This window comes from Anabrus simplex, chromosome 10, assembly GCF_040414725.1.
Source record: "Anabrus simplex isolate iqAnaSimp1 chromosome 10, ASM4041472v1, whole genome shotgun sequence".
Classification (NCBI taxonomy): domain Eukaryota; kingdom Metazoa; phylum Arthropoda; class Insecta; order Orthoptera; family Tettigoniidae; genus Anabrus; species Anabrus simplex.
The window spans coordinates 113,130,006-113,149,177 of NC_090274.1; positions in this window are offsets into that span (position 1 = coordinate 113,130,006).

A 19,172-nucleotide genomic window follows, 5' to 3' on the forward strand; every position below is an offset into this window, starting at 1 on the left:
ATAACGGAAATTAATTTCGCGCACAACCAAAATGTAATCTGCTCACAAGAGTTAAGGAGTGTTTCACTGTGAATCACGTTTCATAGTAATATTCTCTTCACTGAACAAGCTGCTCGGCGTTCTGATAACGATAAAACATTAGGTAGCCTACCTAAAATATAATAAATGGTACCTCTAGCAAAGTGCCAAAATAGAGGGGAGACGGTGGGGTTTTACGACCCCCCACCCCCCACCGACGATGTTATTCCAAAAATAACACTCCACTAAAATTTTCCGGGTGGGAGAATCATTTCTTAATGAAACGGTAAGAATAAATAACGAAACAGATGTTATTATAAATATGTATTTTGTTATCTAGTCAATTTACCGTTCAGAGTTCATTTTCCCCCCAGACCTTTACCGCCTCACGGGTAGTGTCCCGGAGCATGAAACATTTGGTCGGGGGACTCGCCTGCTAAGCTAAACAGGGGCCTTTCGGCGTTGGGAAAATCGGAAGGGATAGACAAGGAAGAGGGAAGGAAGCGGCCTTAAGCCTAATTCACACGGGGATGGTTTACCGAAGTCGAGCAAGTTGACTTCCTTCAACTTTCCACCTATGATTAGGCCAGGGCATGTCAAGTTTTAACTTTCTTGAAAGTAAATTGGAGTTGGCGATCCGTCAACTTTTGCGTCCACTTTCCCATCACGTGACTGACTTCACTCCATTAATTTCCCCTCCTGAATCCCGACTTTCAGGCAAATCAACTTGAAAACACCAAATATTACAGTTTCTCGATATTTTGAACAATAATACGAAATTTTATGGATCACTAGGTGCCAAGATGATCTGAACAAAAACAAAAGGGATTGTTTTTAGTTACCAGTGAATTGCAATATTAAACCACTGAAGTTTACGCGCGCTTCTCAAAACAGGGACGGCTTTCCTCGTCTGATTAAAAGTATTGGCTTCAAGTTTAGAGGTATCGAGTACTTGACTCCAGTAAACTATCCCCGTGTGAATTAGGCTTTAGGTTAGGTACCATCAGAGCATTTGTCTGGAGAAGAAGTAGGGAAAGCACTTGGAGGATGGCTGAGGTGGAAATCGAACGCTCTCTACTCAACATCCCGAGGCTGAGTGGACCCCGTTCCAGCCCTCGTGCCACTTTTCAAATTTCGTGGCAGAACCGGGAATCGAACCACGTCCTCCGGGCAGTGGCAGCTATTCACACTAACCACTACACCACAGAAGCGGCCTATAATGTATTTTACTCGACGTATAACAGCAATATTACATACACTGACTGACAGAGCAAATGCAACACCAAGAAGAAGTGGTTCGAAAGGGATGAAAGTTGGGGAAAAAACAGAGACGGCACGGACGAATAATTGATGTTTATTTCAAACCGATATGCATGTTACACAATGCGCACGGCATCGGCTCAGTAGGATGTAGGACCACCGCGAGCGGCGATGCACGCAGAAACACGTCGAGGTACAGAGTCAATAAGAGTGCGGATGGTGTCCTGAGGGATGGTTCTCCATTCTCTGTCAACCATTTGCCACAGTTGGTCGTCCGTACGAGGCTGGGGCAGAGTTTGCAAACGGCGTCCAATGAGATCCCACACGTGTTCGATTGGTGAGAGATCCGGAGAGTACGCTGGCCACGGAAGCATCTGTACACCTCGTAGAGCCTGTTGGGAGATGCGAGCAGTGTGTGGGCGGGCATTATCCTGCTGAAACAGAGCATTGGGCAGCCCCTGAAGGTACGGGAGTGCCACCGGCCGCAGCACATGCTGCACGTAGCGGTGGGCATTTAACGTGCCTTGAATACGCACTAGAGGTGACGTGGAATCATACGCAATAGCGCCCCAAACCATAATGCCGCGTTGTCTAGCGGTAGGGCGCTCCACAGTTACTGCCGGATTTGACCTTTCTCCACGCCGACGCCACACTCGTCTGCGGTGACTATCACTGACAGAACAGAAGCGTGACTCATCGGAGAACACGACGTTCCGCCATTCCCTCATCCAAGTCGCTCGAGCCCGGCACCATGCCAGGCGTGCACGTCTATGCTGTGGAGTCAATGGTAGTCTTCTGAGCGGACGCCGGGAGTGCAGGCCTCCTTCAACCAATCGACGGGAAATTGTTCTGGTCGATATTGGAACAGCCAGGGTGTCTTGCACATGCTGAAGAATGGCGGTTGACGTGGCGTGCGGGGCTGCCACCGCTTGGCGGCGGATGCGCCGATCCTCGCGTGCTGACGTCACTCGGGCTGCGCCTGGACCCCTCGCACGTGCCACATGTCCCTGCGCCAACCATCTTCGCCACAGGCGCTGCACCGTGGACACATCCCTATGGGTATCGGCTGCGATTTGACGAAGTGACCAACCTGCCCTTCTCAGCCCGATCACCATACCCCTCGTAAAGTCGTCTGTCTGCTGGAAATGCCTCCGTTGACGGCGGCCTGGCATTCTTAGCTATATACGTGTCCTCTGGCACACGACAACACGTTCTACAATGACTGTCGGCTGAGAAATCACGGTACGAAGTGGGCCATTCGCCAACGCCGTGTCCCATTTATCGTTCGCTACGTGCGCAGCACAGCGGCGCATTTCACATCATGAGCATACCTCAGTGACGTCAGTCTACCCTGCAATTGGCATAAAGTTCTGACCACTCCTTCTTGGTGTTGCATTTGCTCTGTCAGTCAGTGTATTTTAAACGAATGTTCAAATGGCAATGTGGCAGGTAGTTATAAAATCATTTGGTTGTTCTGAAGCGTGAATACGAAACATCTGTCAACTGCTGCCTGTGAACGAGGTTCCAGTGTTGCTGCTGGCATCAAAACAGCTGAGTACTGATCACAAATTTAATGGACCACCTTTGAAATAGTGAAATGCTGTTACTATAGCTGATAACTGGGTCACTGGCAGATACATTCCATTCGGTGGGGGAGAAATACCGCCTTAGAATTTTAATGTTGATAACATGTCTTAGGGGACAAAGCAGTGGTCCCCATACTACGAAAAATGTAAAATTAAGCAGTTTCCTCAATTGGGCCCTAACGTTGAAGGAACTAACGGTCCCGGGAAGATTTCAAATTGTGAGTCTTGGATTACTCTATCAATTTAAAGAAAAATCGAAAATAATTTCCGGCCTAAATGCAGTTAGGTAAAAACCGTCTAAAAAGGCTTGTTTCTTTACTGGTTTTCTCTTTCATTAAAATCCTAGCCAAATTAACTTATTTACATAATTCTTTATGTAATGTGTTGCTTGGTTCAATACCCTCAGGCGTTTTTTGATTTTTTAAACATGTCCAACTTTGCATTGACGCACATTAGCGCTCGTAGTGGTAGAAAAAGTCAAACTGCTATTCTAATGAACCGGATAGCGATGATTAAGAAAAGGATTGTAATCTTTAGGAATAAATAAAGAATATATTCTCATACTTTAATATATTGTATTTACCTAAAATTGGTAGCTCATATCCCTAGGATATTTTCAACACTGATTTGCTTACCTGAAGGGCTAGAACTGTGGATCCCCCTGTGGGTGGGGGCGGTAGAATAACACCCATGGTATCCCCTGCCTGTCGTAAGAGACGACTAAAAGGGCCACAGGGGCTCTGAACTTAGGAGCGTGGGTTGGCGACTACGGGGCCCTTAGCTGAGTCGTGACATTGCTTACACTTACTTGTGCCAGGCTCATCACTTTCATCTCTCCTATCCGACCTCTCTTTGTCAACTCTTGTTCTTTTCCGACCCCGATGGTATTAGGTTCCCGAGGCCTAAGGAGTCTTTCATTTTCACGCCTTCGTGGCCCTTGTCTTTCATTGGCCGATACCTTCATTTTTCAAAGTGTCGGATCCCTTCCATTTTTCTCTCTGATTTGTGTTACATAGAGGACGGTTGCCTAGTTGTACTTCCTCTTTAAACAGTAGCCTAATCACCACCACCTAGAACTGTGCATTTTTTCTTTGAGGCAAACTTACTTTTATTATCGTCCTTTTGTTAAAGAAGGCTCCGGATGTTTATATCAAATATTTACAAGTAGGTGTAATTTTCCAAATAAATATAGTGAGAAATGAGTAGAAGTAGTAGTACTAACTTACTGGCGTATAGTAATAAATACAATAAGTCAGCTTGATCGCTAAGCGCTTGCAATACTACCGAAAAAGATCAGGACCGAGCTCGATAGCTGCAGTCGCTTAAGTGCGGCCAGTATCCAGTATTCGGGAGATAGTGGGTTCGAACCCCACTGTCGGCAGCCCTGAAGATGGTTTTCCGTGGTTTCCCATTTTCACACCAGGCAACCTTAATTAAGGCCACGGTCGCTTCCTTCCCACTCCCAGCCCTTTCCTGTTCCATCGTCGCCATAAGACCGATCTGTGTCGGTGCGACGTAAAGCAACTATATATATATAAAAAAGATCATGTAACATTCATTTTAACTGAAGATAATGGGCTAGTTTGAGACTGAAACAAAATCCGACTCTATACCACTTTAATTCATAATGGAGTTTGGACACCGTAAATAACTCTTCATGACTTCAGTTTTCTTTGGCGCCACCATTCCTTCATTCTCTTGCTTACTTTTTTTTTTTCTTTTCAGCCGTCCAATGTTGTTTCTTAGCCTCCGTGGCTCAGGCGGCAGCTCGCCGGCCCCAAACCGCTGGATACCGTGGTTCAAATCCCGGTCACTCCATGTGAGATTTGTGCTGGACAAAGTGGACGTGGGACTGGTTTTTCTCCGGGTACTCCGCTTTTCCCTGTCAGCTTTCATCCCAGCAACACTCTCCATTCTCATTTCATTTCCTATCCCCACCAATGTTGTTTCTTCTTGGTCGCTGTTTATGTCTCTAGGAACCCCTCAAATGTGGGTAACTTGTTTCTGAAAGCCCTTCTGTTGTGGATGTCTTGATCCATGATGTTCAGTTCTTGCAGATCCTTCTTGGTGTTAACAAACCATCTGTCATAAGAGTTGCCTTTCCTCCTGGACGTGTAGAAATGGTTTTAAAAATCTTAAGTGAGTCTGTCGTCGGGCATTCATGAAATATTTAACCTTTCGTTTGCGTATTGTATCCGATATCCTTATACTTACGTTCAGTGTTTTAGATTTACCAGCAATTCTTAACTGGGGCTAATAGCTTAACACTCGTATGTGATGTGGATTGCCATAACGGGGTATATATACGATTTTTCACGATTTTACGCTAAGCTTTTAACATTCAAAGACCGAACATTACTGCCTACTGGCCATGGGTACGTATTGCAGGGCGCAAGTATACTTGCACGACCGTAGGTCGGTAATGTCTTTGAGGTTGAGCCCGAGGTACTCCTGAAGCCTGTGGTAATGTGATGGGGAGGGCCCACGTAAAATAAACGGTGGTTGGTACGCGTGGATGCTGACGGGGTGGAAGGAGTACCTTTTGTTGTAGGGCTGTTTTGTCTTATGTTATGTAATATGTATATGTCTTTAAATGACTGTACAGTTAAAGGTGTGCCGGAAAACTACCTCTGTCCACAATCTGTATCCAACTATACAGGTGAAAAGTTGTATGTTGCCTGAGGGCAACAGTATGCAGTAAAGGGTTAAGAAGAACGGAAGTTTGTTTGCTATAGACCATTACAAAGCAGCAAAATAAAATAAAATTTTGAACGTTTCCAAACTGTCATTTAAGAGCTGTCCAATGTCCAAAGTTGTTGAAGGGTGTCCAGTGTACAGCGGATATTTAACATTTAAAAGTACAGGGAATTAAACAGTGCATTCAGTATATCTCCAGTAAAAAGGGATGTCCAGGATGTAGATGTGTCCAAAGTGCGCTGTATGGAAAAGGGAGTATCGATACTTATGATGGTAGCGTGACATTTTGTAATTCAAATGTTCTGTTGTTGCGTGCGAACAAGCGTTAATAAGCCTAATTACAAAATTATGACCTGCGTATCAAACGATCAGTTTTGTTTCGTACTAAACAAATCTTCATCCGATAATGTAGGTTATGTCTGTTATCTCGGCTGAAGTGTAATCAAGGATGGCAAGGTTTGTCTGTCTATCTGTTTGTTGGTTTGTCCACTAAACACTTCCAATTGCGATAAATACGGTGGCTTATTTTATTTGAACTGTACAGTGATATAGAGCATAGCTTTCAAACCTGATGTGACAACATAATTCCACAAACTCTCTGTCTAATCTCTCAATCCCTTCCCACTAATTTTGCAGGACTGCCCGTCGTAAGAGACAACTAAAATGGTAAAATAGCAGAGGAGAGAGTATCCTCTAACCGAGTTTGTTTCCACGTGTCACGTTCCTCACTTATTTCTTTCCTGTCCAGCCTCAATTAGTGAACTCTTCTTCTCCGCTCTGCTGAGTAGCTCAGACGGTAGAGCACTAACCTTCTGACCTCAGCTTGGGAGGTTCGAACCTGGCTCAGCCCGGTGCAGTGTCGCCGACTTTGTGGGACAAGGTGTTATCGTCCCCCCTAAAAATGAGCTTAGAGGGGAGAGTGCCATTTTGCTTCTCCCCGAAAATTCTCCTCCTAGATGTTGTCCCCTTAAAACGCGGAGTTTGGTGGTCTTGGGAGGCTGCTAAGGCGTTACATCTGGAGAAGGTGGTAGAGCGGGCATTCCTTCAGACAACTAGACTGTTCAAGTGGTAGAGCTTTTCACATTCCTTATCATCAAATGCATAGTATACAGTATTAGGACATGTATTAACAAAATGTATTTATGAAGCAAGTTCTAATAATTTTTGTTGTGGTTATTTTTTATGACTTCGTACATAAAAGCCGGCCCCGTGGTGTAGGGGTAGCGTGCCTGCCTCTCGCCCGGAGGCCCTGGGTTCGATTCCCGGCCAGGTCAGGGATTTTTCTCTCGACCTGAGGGCTGGTTCGAGGTGCACTCAGCCTACGTGATTAGAATTGAGGAGCTATCTGACGGTGAGATAGCGGCCTCGGTCTCGAAAGCCCAGAATAACAGCCGAGAGGATGCGTCGTGCTGACCACACGGCCCCTCGTAATCTGCAGGCCTTCGGGCTGAGCAGCGGTCGCTGGGCAGGCCAAAGTCCTTTCAAGGGCGTTAAGTGCCGTGGAGTTTGGTTTGGTTCGTACATAAAACATTCCTTCAAGTTATTTACTGTACTTATGAATCAAGTTGTATTTTTCTGTTTACTTGTGAATATATATATATTTTGCTACTGGCTTTACGTCGCACCGACTCAGATAGGTTTTATGGCGACGATGGGATAGGAAAGGCCTAGGAATGGGAAGGAAGCGGCCGTGGCCTTAATTAAGGTACAGCCCCAGCATTTGCGTGGTGTGAAAATAGGAAACCACGGAAAACCATCTTCAGGGCTGCCGACAGTGGGATTCGAACCCACGATCTCCCGGATGCAAGCTCACAGCCGCGCGCCTCTACGCGCACGGCCAACTCGCCCGGTTGTGAATACAATTGAAAACTCCGTATATAGCAATCGTTCAAACATGTATTTGAGAAACAAGCTCTGTTATTGTTGTGCCTTTGTCTGTCTGTGAATATTGTTATTATATAGGAATGTTTCCATTAATAGATGTTCATAATTTAAAATGCCTGTGTCCATGTTAATCATGCCCCCCAATAATTACCTAAAGTCGGGGCGGGGCGCCTGGTCCGGTGGTATTTAAAGGTGCTCAAATACGACAGCCTCATGTCCGTAGATTTACTGCCACGAAAATGAACTCGTGCGGGACCAAATTCCGACACATTGGCATCTCCGAAAACCGTAAAAGTAGTTAGTGGGACATAAAATAAATATTATTATTATTGTCCGCCTCTGTGGTGAAGTGGTTAGCGTGATTAGCTGCCACACCCGGAGGCCCGGGTTCGATTCCCGGCTCTGCCACGAAATTTCAAAAGTGGTACTAGGGCTGGAACGGGGTCCACTCAGTCTCGAGAGGTCAACTGCGTAGAGGTGGGTTCGATTCCCACCTCGGCCATCCTCGAAGTAGTTTTCCGTGATTTCCCACTTCTCCTCCAGGCAAATGCAGGGATGTTACCTGACTTAAGGCCGCGGCCGCTTCCTTTTCTCTTCCTTGCCAACCTTTCCATCCCTACACAAGGTCCCTGTTCATAGCAGGTCAAGCCGTCTGGGCGAGGTAGTGGTTCCCTCCCCAGTTTTATTCCCGACGCAGCAATGTCTCACGCTCCAGGACACTGCCCTTGAGGCGGTAGAGGTGGAATCTTTCGTTGAGTCCGAGGGAAAAACAGACCCTGGAGGGTAAACAGGTTAAGAAAGATTATTATTATTATTATTATTATTATTATTATTATTATTATTATTATTATTATTATTATTTATTGTTCGACTCGTTGGCTGAACGGTCAGCGTACTGGCCTTCGGTTCAGAGGGTCCCGGGTTCGATTCTCGGCCGGGTCGGGGATTTTAAGCTTAACTGGTTAATTCCAATGGCACGGGGGCTGGGTGTATGTGTTGTCTTCATCATCATTTCATCCTCATCACAACGCGCAGGTCGCCTACGGGAGTCAAACAGAAAGACTTGCACCTGGCGAGCCGAACTCGTCCTGGGATATCCCGGCACTAAAAGCCATACATTTCATTTTCATTGTTTATTTATTTATTTATTTATTTATTTATTTATTTATTTATTTATTTATTTATTTATTTATTTATTTATTTATTTATTTATTTATTTATTTATTTATTTATTTATCAGTTTACACTCCAGGGTTGGTTTTTCCCTCGGCTCAGCGAGGTATCCCACCTCTGCCGCCTCAAAGGGAGTGTCCTGGAGCGTAAGACATTAGGTCGGGGATACAACCTGGCAGGAGGACCAGTACCTTTCCCACGCTGCCTTATCTACTATGCTGAACAGAGGCTTTGTGGGGAGGGGGCATGAACAATTAGTATCGTGATTGATGTAGGCCCTACTCAGTGGCTGATTTCAAGATACGACTTCCTAGGCCTGATAGAGGTCTGCTCCTCGAGCGCTGAAAGATCAGAGGGCAGCTCACTGCTAATACAGCCGAAATCGTTTATAACGACCCAGAAGGGATCACCAATCAACTGTCGTTATAGTCCAGGGATTTCTTTTGACAAATGACAAATGTAAAAGAAAAATACCTAATTACAAACTGTAATTAATAATGTAGTAAAAACAAAACTTGAGGAACGACAATTTAGTGGGAGTAGTGTGAAGGGAACAATGTCCGTCTCCTTAGCTGAATGGTCAGCGTCAGAAGGTCCCGGGTCCGATTCCCGGCAGGGTCAGGGATTTAAATCGCGTGTGATTAATTCTTCTGGCTCGGGGACTGGTTGTTTGCGTTTGACTCTCAACACTTTCCCCTTCATTTTCAGACAACACAACACACTACACTACCAACCACCATAGAAACACGCGATAATAATTACATCCCGTCGGATACGGGTGGCGCCAGAAAGGGCATCGGGCTGTGAAACAACTGGGATACAGTTCCCACCCGCGACCCCACGGGGTGTAGGAAAAGCGGCAGAAGAAGAAGAAGAAGAAGAAGAAGAAGAAGAAGAAGAAGAAGAAGAAGAAGAAGAAGAAGAAGAAGTGTGAAGGGAACAATGATATCCAGTTGTAAGAGCCTAGACTCTCAGCAATGTAGGTTCCAGGAGTACTTCCGTGAAAATTTCTTGGAGTGTGCAGTTCTGTGTTACAGGCATTTCTGCCAATGAGAGAACAAAGAATTGAAGCCGCTTCTTACACCAATGGCAATTAAAGTATTTTTTAGTATTCATTGCATGCCACGTTGCATAGAATGTCCACAGTGAATTGGTATGAATCCCATACCCATTTTTATAATGGTTAACTCCCACCACTACAAGCCATACGCCATTGAACTTTGGATTTTAATGTATTTAATCAAAAATAATTTATTGAGACCAAGAGTTGTTTGTGGTCGGGTATGAGGTGAGATGAATCTGTCGTGGCCGGTTGCTCTTTCTGACGTCAATCTAGTGATTAGAAATTGTAAGCCACTACCTCCCCTACCCTGCCGGCCAACATTCCGATGGTGAAAATTTTTTCGACCAACGGGACTCGAACCGGCTAACCTCGGTATCAGGCCGTTTAGACTCCATCGCCTTAACGATCATGGCCACCAGGCGGGCTTAACATAGGAAATGATATTCAAGAATGACTTAGTTCTGACTTGGATCTGTAAAAGATATAAAAATTGATGCATTTTTGAACGAGCTTTGAAATATGTTTTGTAAATTTTCGCCCTCGCAGGGCGCAAAATATGGCTACACGGGTCGCCATTAGTAAACCCCTATCATAGTCACACAAACCGGTTTCTTTAGCGTTGTTGCTAAAAATGTCATCATCTGTTAGGCTCCGCACTTAGATGGGTAATTAACAGATTTAAGTTAAAACTTCCAGAAAAACGCACCGATAACTGAAATAAGTACTGTATTTACAGTACAGTATTACTGGAGTGGGACTACAAGGAATTTCATTGGCTTTCGCTTGAAGAGTAGGTTCACTGATCGACACATTATCATTTTGTTCTTTGCTGCTTAAACTACGGAAGTAATTATTCTTCAACATCTTTGTGCTCACTTGATATGGTCTCTTGATTTTTAAAGAATGTCCTTCGAAATGAGACTGTATATCGTCTCTGCCCTTCCAAACTGTAGAAATCGTTGACTGGTGATAACCCCAATTCCTCCCCGATGCTGACATTTGTTGTTAAATGATATAATTCACTGAATCAATACAATATAAAATTAGTAGGTACTTCAGTTTATTCTAATCTTCGTACTAGTTAAGGCCTATTGATATTAGGCCATCGTCAGTCTTGAGTACTTAATAAACTAATTGGCCATACATATAACAAAAATAGATAGCATGATACTTGAAAATAGTTATATTCACTATACACTAAAATTAGTCCCTGCCTTGAGGATGTAACATAACCCTTGAAAACTTATGATGTGTTGGTATACTTCAATAAATAGAAATCACTGTCGTGAAGATTTATAAATAATATGTTGAACACTTGTATACAATTAAAAGCAGTTGGTGAAAAATGAAGATAGAATAAATTGATGTCAAACTGATCTTAGTCGATTATGTTATGAAACAAAGAAAAGTAGGAGAGATGAAAACAATAAGAGAAAAATATCCTGGTTGCACCACATACTACGTAGAAATTGTCTTCAACAGAGGGTGATGGAAGGAAAAATAGATGGAAGAAAAGGAAGAGGAAGAAGAAAGTTTGGAATGTTAACAGATGTCAAACAAGGGAGAAGCTATTAACAACTGAATCAAGATGCTCAGGACAGAGAATCATAGAGGATGTCCAGTTGATACTTGTCTCAAGACAGATTCACAGAAGAAGATCCAATTATACAATCGTATTTTAATTTTTCGATTTATTCACAAACTATTTCTCTCTTAATCAATATTGACTGTATTTCTGAATCCTTTGTCTCCTGGGAGCCGCTAGGTGGGAGAATGATTTATAATAAACAATTAAAAATACTGTATTCCTAAACAGTATTGGCCTACAGTATTTCCATGACTACAGCAGTATTTAGTTATTTCGTGTCAAAATATTTCATTCTATTTCCTACGCATAACTTAATAAAATTGTTGTCGTTTGAGTTATCAGTCAGTTATCAGCTAGTTTGATGCAGCCCTCCATGGCACCCTCTCCTCTGCTAACCTTATCATTTCTATGTAACTACTGCATCTTATATCTGCTGTAATCCGCTTGTCATATTCATATCTTGGTCTATCCCTACGGTTCGTACCCCCTACACTTCCCTCTAAAACCAACTGCACAAGTCCTGGATGTCTTAAGATGTGTCCTATCATTCTACCTCTTCCTCTCGTCAAATTTAGCCAAAATCGATTTCCTCTCACCAATTCTCTTCAGTATTCCTTCATTCGTGATTCGATCTATCCATCCCACCTTCAGCATTCTTCTGTAACACCACATTTCAAAAGCTTCTATTCTCTTTCTTTCTGAGCTACTTATCGTCAACGTTTCACTTCCATAGAATGCCACGTCTTTAGAAACATCTATCTTATTCCTATATCAACGTTCGAAGTGAACAAATTTCTTTTCTTAAGAAAGCTCTTCCTTGATTGTGCTAGTCTGCAGTTTATGTCCTCCTTACTTCTGCCATCGTTAGTTATTTTACTACCTAAGTAACAATATTCATCTACTTCCTGTAAGACTTCATTTCCTAATCTAATATTACCTGCATCAACGGACTTCGTTCGGCTGCAGTCTATTACTTTTGTTTTGGACTTACTTATTTTCATCTTGTACTCCTTACCCAAGACTCCGTCCATACCACTCAGCAACTTCTCCAGATCTTTCGCAGTCTAGATAAAACATCATCATCGGCAAATCTCAGGATTTCGATTTCCTTTCCTTGGACTGTGATTCCCTTTCCAAATTCCTCTTTGATTTCCTTTACTGCTTGTACGATATAAATATTGAAAAGGAACGGAGACAAACTGCAGCCTTGCCTCACTCCTTCTTGGATCGTTGCTTCTTTTTCAAAGCTCTCGATTCTTCTCACTGCAAAATGATTTCTATACAGATTGTAGACAATTCCTTCTTCTCCGTGTCTAATCCCGATCACCTTCAGAATCTCAAACAGTTTGGTCCAATCAGCATTATCGAATGCATGTTCTAAATCTATGAATGCCATATACGTGGGCTTGTTCTCCTTAATTCGATCCTCTAAGATCAGACGTAAAGTCAGGATTGCTTCCCGTGTTCCTACATTTCTTCTGAAGCCAAACTGATCTTCTCCCAACTCAGCTTCATCTGGTCTTTCCATTCTTCTGTAAATAATACCTGTCAAAATTTTGCAGGCATGAGATACTAAAGTAATGGTGCGGTAGTTTTCGCACTTGTCAGCACCGGCTGTCTTGGTAATAGTTATAACAACATTGTACCGAAAATCGGATTGCATTTTTCCTGTCTCATACATCTTACACACTACAGTAGATGGAATAACCTTGCCATGTTTGTTTCTCCTATGGCAGTCAGTAATTCATAGGGAACGTCATCAATTCCAGGTGCCTTCTTCCCCTGTCTAAATCTGACCTCAAAATTGGGTCTCCCATTTTATCAGCATCAACAGCCTCTTGTCCCAGAAGCAAATCATCTACGTCTTTACTTCGATACAACTGTTGGGTTATGTTCCTGCCATCTTTCTGGTTTGTGTTCTTTCCCTAGAAGCGGTTTTCCATCTGAACTCTTAATATTCATGCACCTACATTTCCTTTCTCCAAAGGTTTCCTTGATTTTCCTGTATGTAACATCTACCTTTCCTACATCCATACAACCTTAAACATCCTTACACTTCTCCTTCAACCATTCTTCCTTACCTAATTTGCAATTTCTATCCACTTCATTCTTTAATCGCCTTTATACTTTTCTGCCCTCCTTATTTCATTTCGTCTTTCATCAATCAGGTCTAGTATTTCCTGAGTTATCCATTGATTCTTAGTTGATCTTTCCTTCCTAAGATTTCTTCAGCAGCCCTACTGACCTCATGTTTCACGATTGTCCATTCTTACTCTATTGTGTTCCCTTCAGCCTTTTCATTTGATCCTTGTGCAACATGTTCCTTGAAACAGTCCCTCACACTCTTTTCTTTCAACTTGTCGAGATCCCATCTCCTTGCGTTCCCTCCTTTCTTCAATTTCTTCAACTTCAAATGACATTTCATGACTAACAAGCTGTGGTCAGAGTCAACGTCTGCTCCTGGGAAAGTTTTGCAATCCAACACCTGGTTTCTGAATCTCTGCCTAATCACAATGAAGTTTATTTGATACCTTCCAGTGTCTCCAGATCTCGTCCACGAATACAGCCGTCGTTAATATAATTAAGCATTTGCTTAGCACTTGGCGATTGTATACACAAAGTAACTTATTACGACTGGATGCCTTTCCTGACGTCAACCTCATCAGAGATGTTAATGAGATGAAATTAAATGAAAGACTTGGTATATGATAAGTAGGAGGAGGGTGAAGTCCGATGCTGGAACATAGCCTACCTCTGTCAAATAGCACCAAGGGAACCTACTGAAGGCTTTATGTCTCCATCCGTCGGACAGACGTCATACGTCCTCACTCCATGCGAGCATGTTTGCATTATTGTGTTCCATTTGGGACAAATATTACAGTGACATTTCATAGATAGGAATAAGCTACGTAACCCAGGGGGGTTTGGAATTTAGTCCGGGCTGTTGGCACGCAATCTAGTGATTAGAAATTGTATACCACCACTGCTCCTACCCTGCGGCGAACATCCAGATGGTGAAAATTTTGTCGGCGAACGGGACTCGAACCACGGACTCCACGCCTTAACGATGATGGCCACCAGGTGGGCTGGGCAATCTACGTGCTTACAAACAGGTAAAAAAGACATTTACATCGCTCTAGAACATACGTCGCACTGGCGATATGGAAGACGACATGTCTTCACGACGAGCACTATGTATCTGGTCTCTTGCTAGTGGTTACGTGGCGTCCATGCGAAGAGTTTATTACCGATACGTTACATGCAACAGTTCACTGCCTCTACAAGAAAAACATCGCTAATTTGTTCAATACTCTAAGAACTTACCTTTGCTGCGTTTCCGCTCAATTCTCGTATCAAATAAAAACAAGTTTGATCTGTCCCCTGAGATCAAGAGTTGTATGTCCATTGCTCAAAGTCTGGAGGAGATTTTGTAGTGATACTTCTAGCCATTTGTACCACACTGGTGTTGCGCCATCTTACTTTTGTTAAATTATCAATCGAGAAACAGAGTAAATGATTTAAAAATTTACGTGTTTAGTAATATAATATAAAAAAGTCCCGACGAAGGTTTTAGCGTCAGGAGGAAGTCATGGCAACACAACGACAATGGTTCCAATAATAAACGTCATTAGAGGAGCGGAATGAGTTGAATTTCGAATCCCCGATGGATTATATTTGTCTTGACAAAAGCGCCAGTGATAACGTTACCGAGTGAATTGGGTACGCGGGTCTGATCACGTAGCTGCGAGCTTGCTTTTGCCCCATTGTCGACGACCTGAAAATGGTTTTCAGTGGTTTCCCATTTTCAAGCCGTACAGATGCTGGGGCTGTAACTTAATTAAGTCCACGATTGGTTCTTTCCTAGAACTGTCCCCTCGTAGTCATAAAACCTGACTGTGTCTGTGCGACGTAAACAAAAATATCCACAATTCTAGTCCTTGAGGCAAGCAACTCAATGTTGAAAATATCGTAGGGATATGGGCTACGAATTTCAGGTAAACAAAATATAATAAAGAATGAGAATGTATGTTTTATTTATTCCTAAAAAATTACAATCCTTTTCTTAATCATCGTTATCCAGTCGATTAGATTAGTAGTTTGCCCCTTTCTACCACTACGAGCGCTAATGTGATTCAATACAGCGTTTCACTTAAACCCTTATAACAACATTCGGAGTAGACATTTCTCAAAAAGTCAAAAGATCCTGAGGGTATTGAAGGAAGGAACACATTACAGAAAGAATTATGTAAATAATACGATTTGAATAAAAAAGACCGGGCGAGTTGGCCGTGCCGTTAGGGGCGCGCAGCTGTGAGCTTGCACCCGGGAGATAGTGGGCCAAGATAGGTGGTTATATTAAGAAGATTAGATTAGAGGCATTTGAGTTATGGACGTACGCAAGGATACTGCGCTTGAGTTGTACAGATAAGGTCACAAACGGTGAGGTAATGAGGCGAATGGGTAAGAGAAAGCAAATATTAAATAGTATCAAAATCAGAAAGCTCCATTATCTCGATCATGTGATGCGAAGAGAGAAATACCATCTACTGCAGCTGGTCATTCAAGGGAAGATACAAGGCAAAACAAGAGAAGAAAGAAGACGCACTTCCTGGATTAATAATCTGAAAATTTGGTTCAGGTGTTCTACTACTGAGGTGTTTCGCGGTGCATCATCTAAAGCAAGAATCTCTACGATGGCAGCGACTTTCTGTTAGGAGATGACACTTGAAGAGGATGTATGTATGTATGTATGTTTGTTTTTTTTTGTTTTTTTTGCTAGTTGCTTTACGTCGCACCGACACAGATAGGTCTTATGGCGACGATGGGACAGGGAAGGGCTAGGAGTGGGAAGGAAGCGGCCGTGGCCTTAATTAAGGTACAGCCCCAGCATTTGCCTGGTGTGAAAATGGGAAACCACGGAAAACCATTTTCAGGGCTGCCGACAGTGGGGTTCGAACCTACTATCTCCCGAATACTGGATACTGGCCGCACTTAAGCGACTCTAGCTATCGAGCTCGGTATGTATGTATGTATGTATGTATGTATGTATGTATGTATGTATGATTCACCTAGTGGCATATCGTCTGAAGAATGTGGCTCTACATCATGGGACAAAGAAAAAGGGGGATATCTGTGTTTTTAGTTAGTTCGTACAAGCAGTGAAATTAATACCGCGGGTAATGGTTTCTCCGCAGAGGGTCAGTTAATGGAGTTGAGGTGACATGACAAAGGCGGATCGAAGGCGATTGATTAGTGCTGACTTGCTGGCTAAGACGGAGTTTGTTTCACGTGGAGGGAAGACAGATTCCCCCGAGTTGTAAGACAGGATTACATTCTGCAGAACCTTCTTAGCTCGTCACGATCGGGGACATCCATCTATTACTTGACATTCAAAAACAAGAATTTTAATACCAAATTATTACCACTGTGCCTAAACACCTAATGGGTGGTGGTGATTCATCAGTGTCTAAAGGCATGCCTTGTCTATGCAACCATTCTTTTCTGTCCTCAGCTCTTCGTTTCATTTCATAATAAGAACCACACACGTGTATTTGTTTGTGAAGTTTTTGGCGAAATTTATGCGTTTGCAGTAAGTTGACATAAGTAAATAATAGCGTGTGTTATTCCTTTATATCTCCTCTCAAGATGAGTGGAAAGATATGTGCTTTGTTTGGCTGCAATAACTATGAAGTGCAGAAGGATTCGCGTCTTTCTTCCGTTTCCCTCGTGACAAGAAAATGTAAATAAATATTGTGTTTGCATACATATTCTTCAAGTGAAACGAGATTTTTATAGTACTTCCTAAACTTCTGACCTGCGCGACCCATATTTTAACTAGCTTAGAATAAGCTTATTTCATTGTATTAGTGCAGCAGTTAACTTTCAGTACCGATGTGTTGTTGTAGGTGCGATCAGTGGGTTTTGCTTTAATTCCGGAAAATGCATGTGCATATGTGTGTGGCTGCTTGTGTTCCAAGTTACTCCATTTGGAATGCCGTAATACGTTGTTAAGCACTGAAGAAAATATGGGTGACTTAAGAAATGTACATATTTTGTTGATACAAAATGATAATGCAAATTTGCTTTTTCCTAATGTAATGGCAAGTATTGCTTATAGGGAAATTTTGAATGTTTTTGAGGCTAAATTTATAGATTTTCTTTCTGTTAGTAGGCTTCAAGTTAAGAGGAAAATTGTCCAGCTCTGAAATGTTAATTCATTGAATCATGTGTGTAAAGAATGTGTCAATATTTTTATTGACAAGTGTCTTAATGTGATGATACAATGCTTTTTAATGAGAAAAAAAAGACAAATCTAACTATAAAAGTTCAGGCAGGAATGCTAAAGCTAAAAAAGTAAGGTAACTTAGGGAGATCCCGACATGAGGGAGAACTCGATACTTTTAAGCTTAGCGCCTCTGGTAACCACAGTATTGCACAGGTCAAAATTGCAACTACATTGACTGGAGCCGTATGGTTTTGTGCTCATGGTCATCCTGTTAGCTGAAGATTATCACTATAAATACAAGGCATATGAACAATTGAAGGTGAGTAAGTAAGTGATATATGATTTAAAAGTAACTTGCTATAATACAGTATGATGAGCAGGTTGTGTAACGAAATAGGTAGATATGCGATACTTTTAAGATAATGTTATAGATTAGGCGCACTAAGCAAGTTTCGGAGAAGCAGTCATGTCATTTCCAAATCGCCAAACCTTCAGCTTGGTAAATGTTGCGACCTCCTGCTTGCCAATGAAACTCGGCGAGATCCAGACACGACGAACCGGGATACATTTTTGGGGACATGGTTTAATGGTGCGCTAATACTACAGTTTAGTAGGAGTAATAAATGATGACTATGTAGTGTATTAGGATATTTATAGTATTTTTGTAATGCGATACTTTTATAATAATGTTTGTATTGTTAAGAAACTCAAATTACGAAGGTTGGAGACTGATGATAGAGTACAAGTTTCGCATCCAAATGGTTATAGGTGGAGGATGCCACGGAAATATGTGTACAAAGGTCTGCTTGGACGATGGAATGCAGAAGATATGGTTGCTGCTAATAAGGACGTGAAAGAAAACGGAACTACTTTAGCAACAGCTGCGAAGTATTTCAGTATTCCAAGGAAAACACTCAGATCCAGAATACTATCTGGTATATCTACCAACAGAAAACTGAAAAAAGGAGCAACAATTGACAAAGCTATGGATGACCAGTTAGTCAACCATCTTTTTCATCTCGATTCTAAAGGGTTTGGGCGAACAGTGACCGACTTACGAGAACTGGCTTTTAGGTTCACTCAGAGGAATGGTGTTAAGAAGCATATTTAAAAAACAAAAGGCAATGGTTGGATCTGACGGGGTTTTTCAAGAGCCTGGTAATATTTTCAATGTCAATGAAACTGGTGTTCAGCTCATATTTAAGGCAGGGAAGATTATCAGTGAAAAAGGAAAGAAAAACGTGTTTCATAGCACCACGGCAGAAAAGGGATCTACGGTAACAGTAATGGTGTGTGGTAATGCTATTGGATATGCTATCCCACCCTTTGTTATAATGAAAAGGGTAAGGCAAAGATACACTCAAAAGGGAAGCCCAGTGGATCAGTTGTTTTTGTTTTTGTTTTTTTTTTGCTAGGGGCTTTACGTCGCACCGACACAGATAGGTCTTATGGCGACGATGGGATAGGAAAGGCCTAGGAGTTGGAAGGAAGCGGCCGTGGCCTTAATTACGGTACAGCCCCAGGATTTGCCTGGTGTGAAAATGGGAAACCACGGAATACCGTGTTCAGGGCTGCCGACAATGGGGTTCGAATCTTCTATCTCCCGGATGCAACCTCACAGCTGGACACCCCCATGGCCAACTCGCCCGGTCGTACAGAGTGCAACAGCCTGCCTGA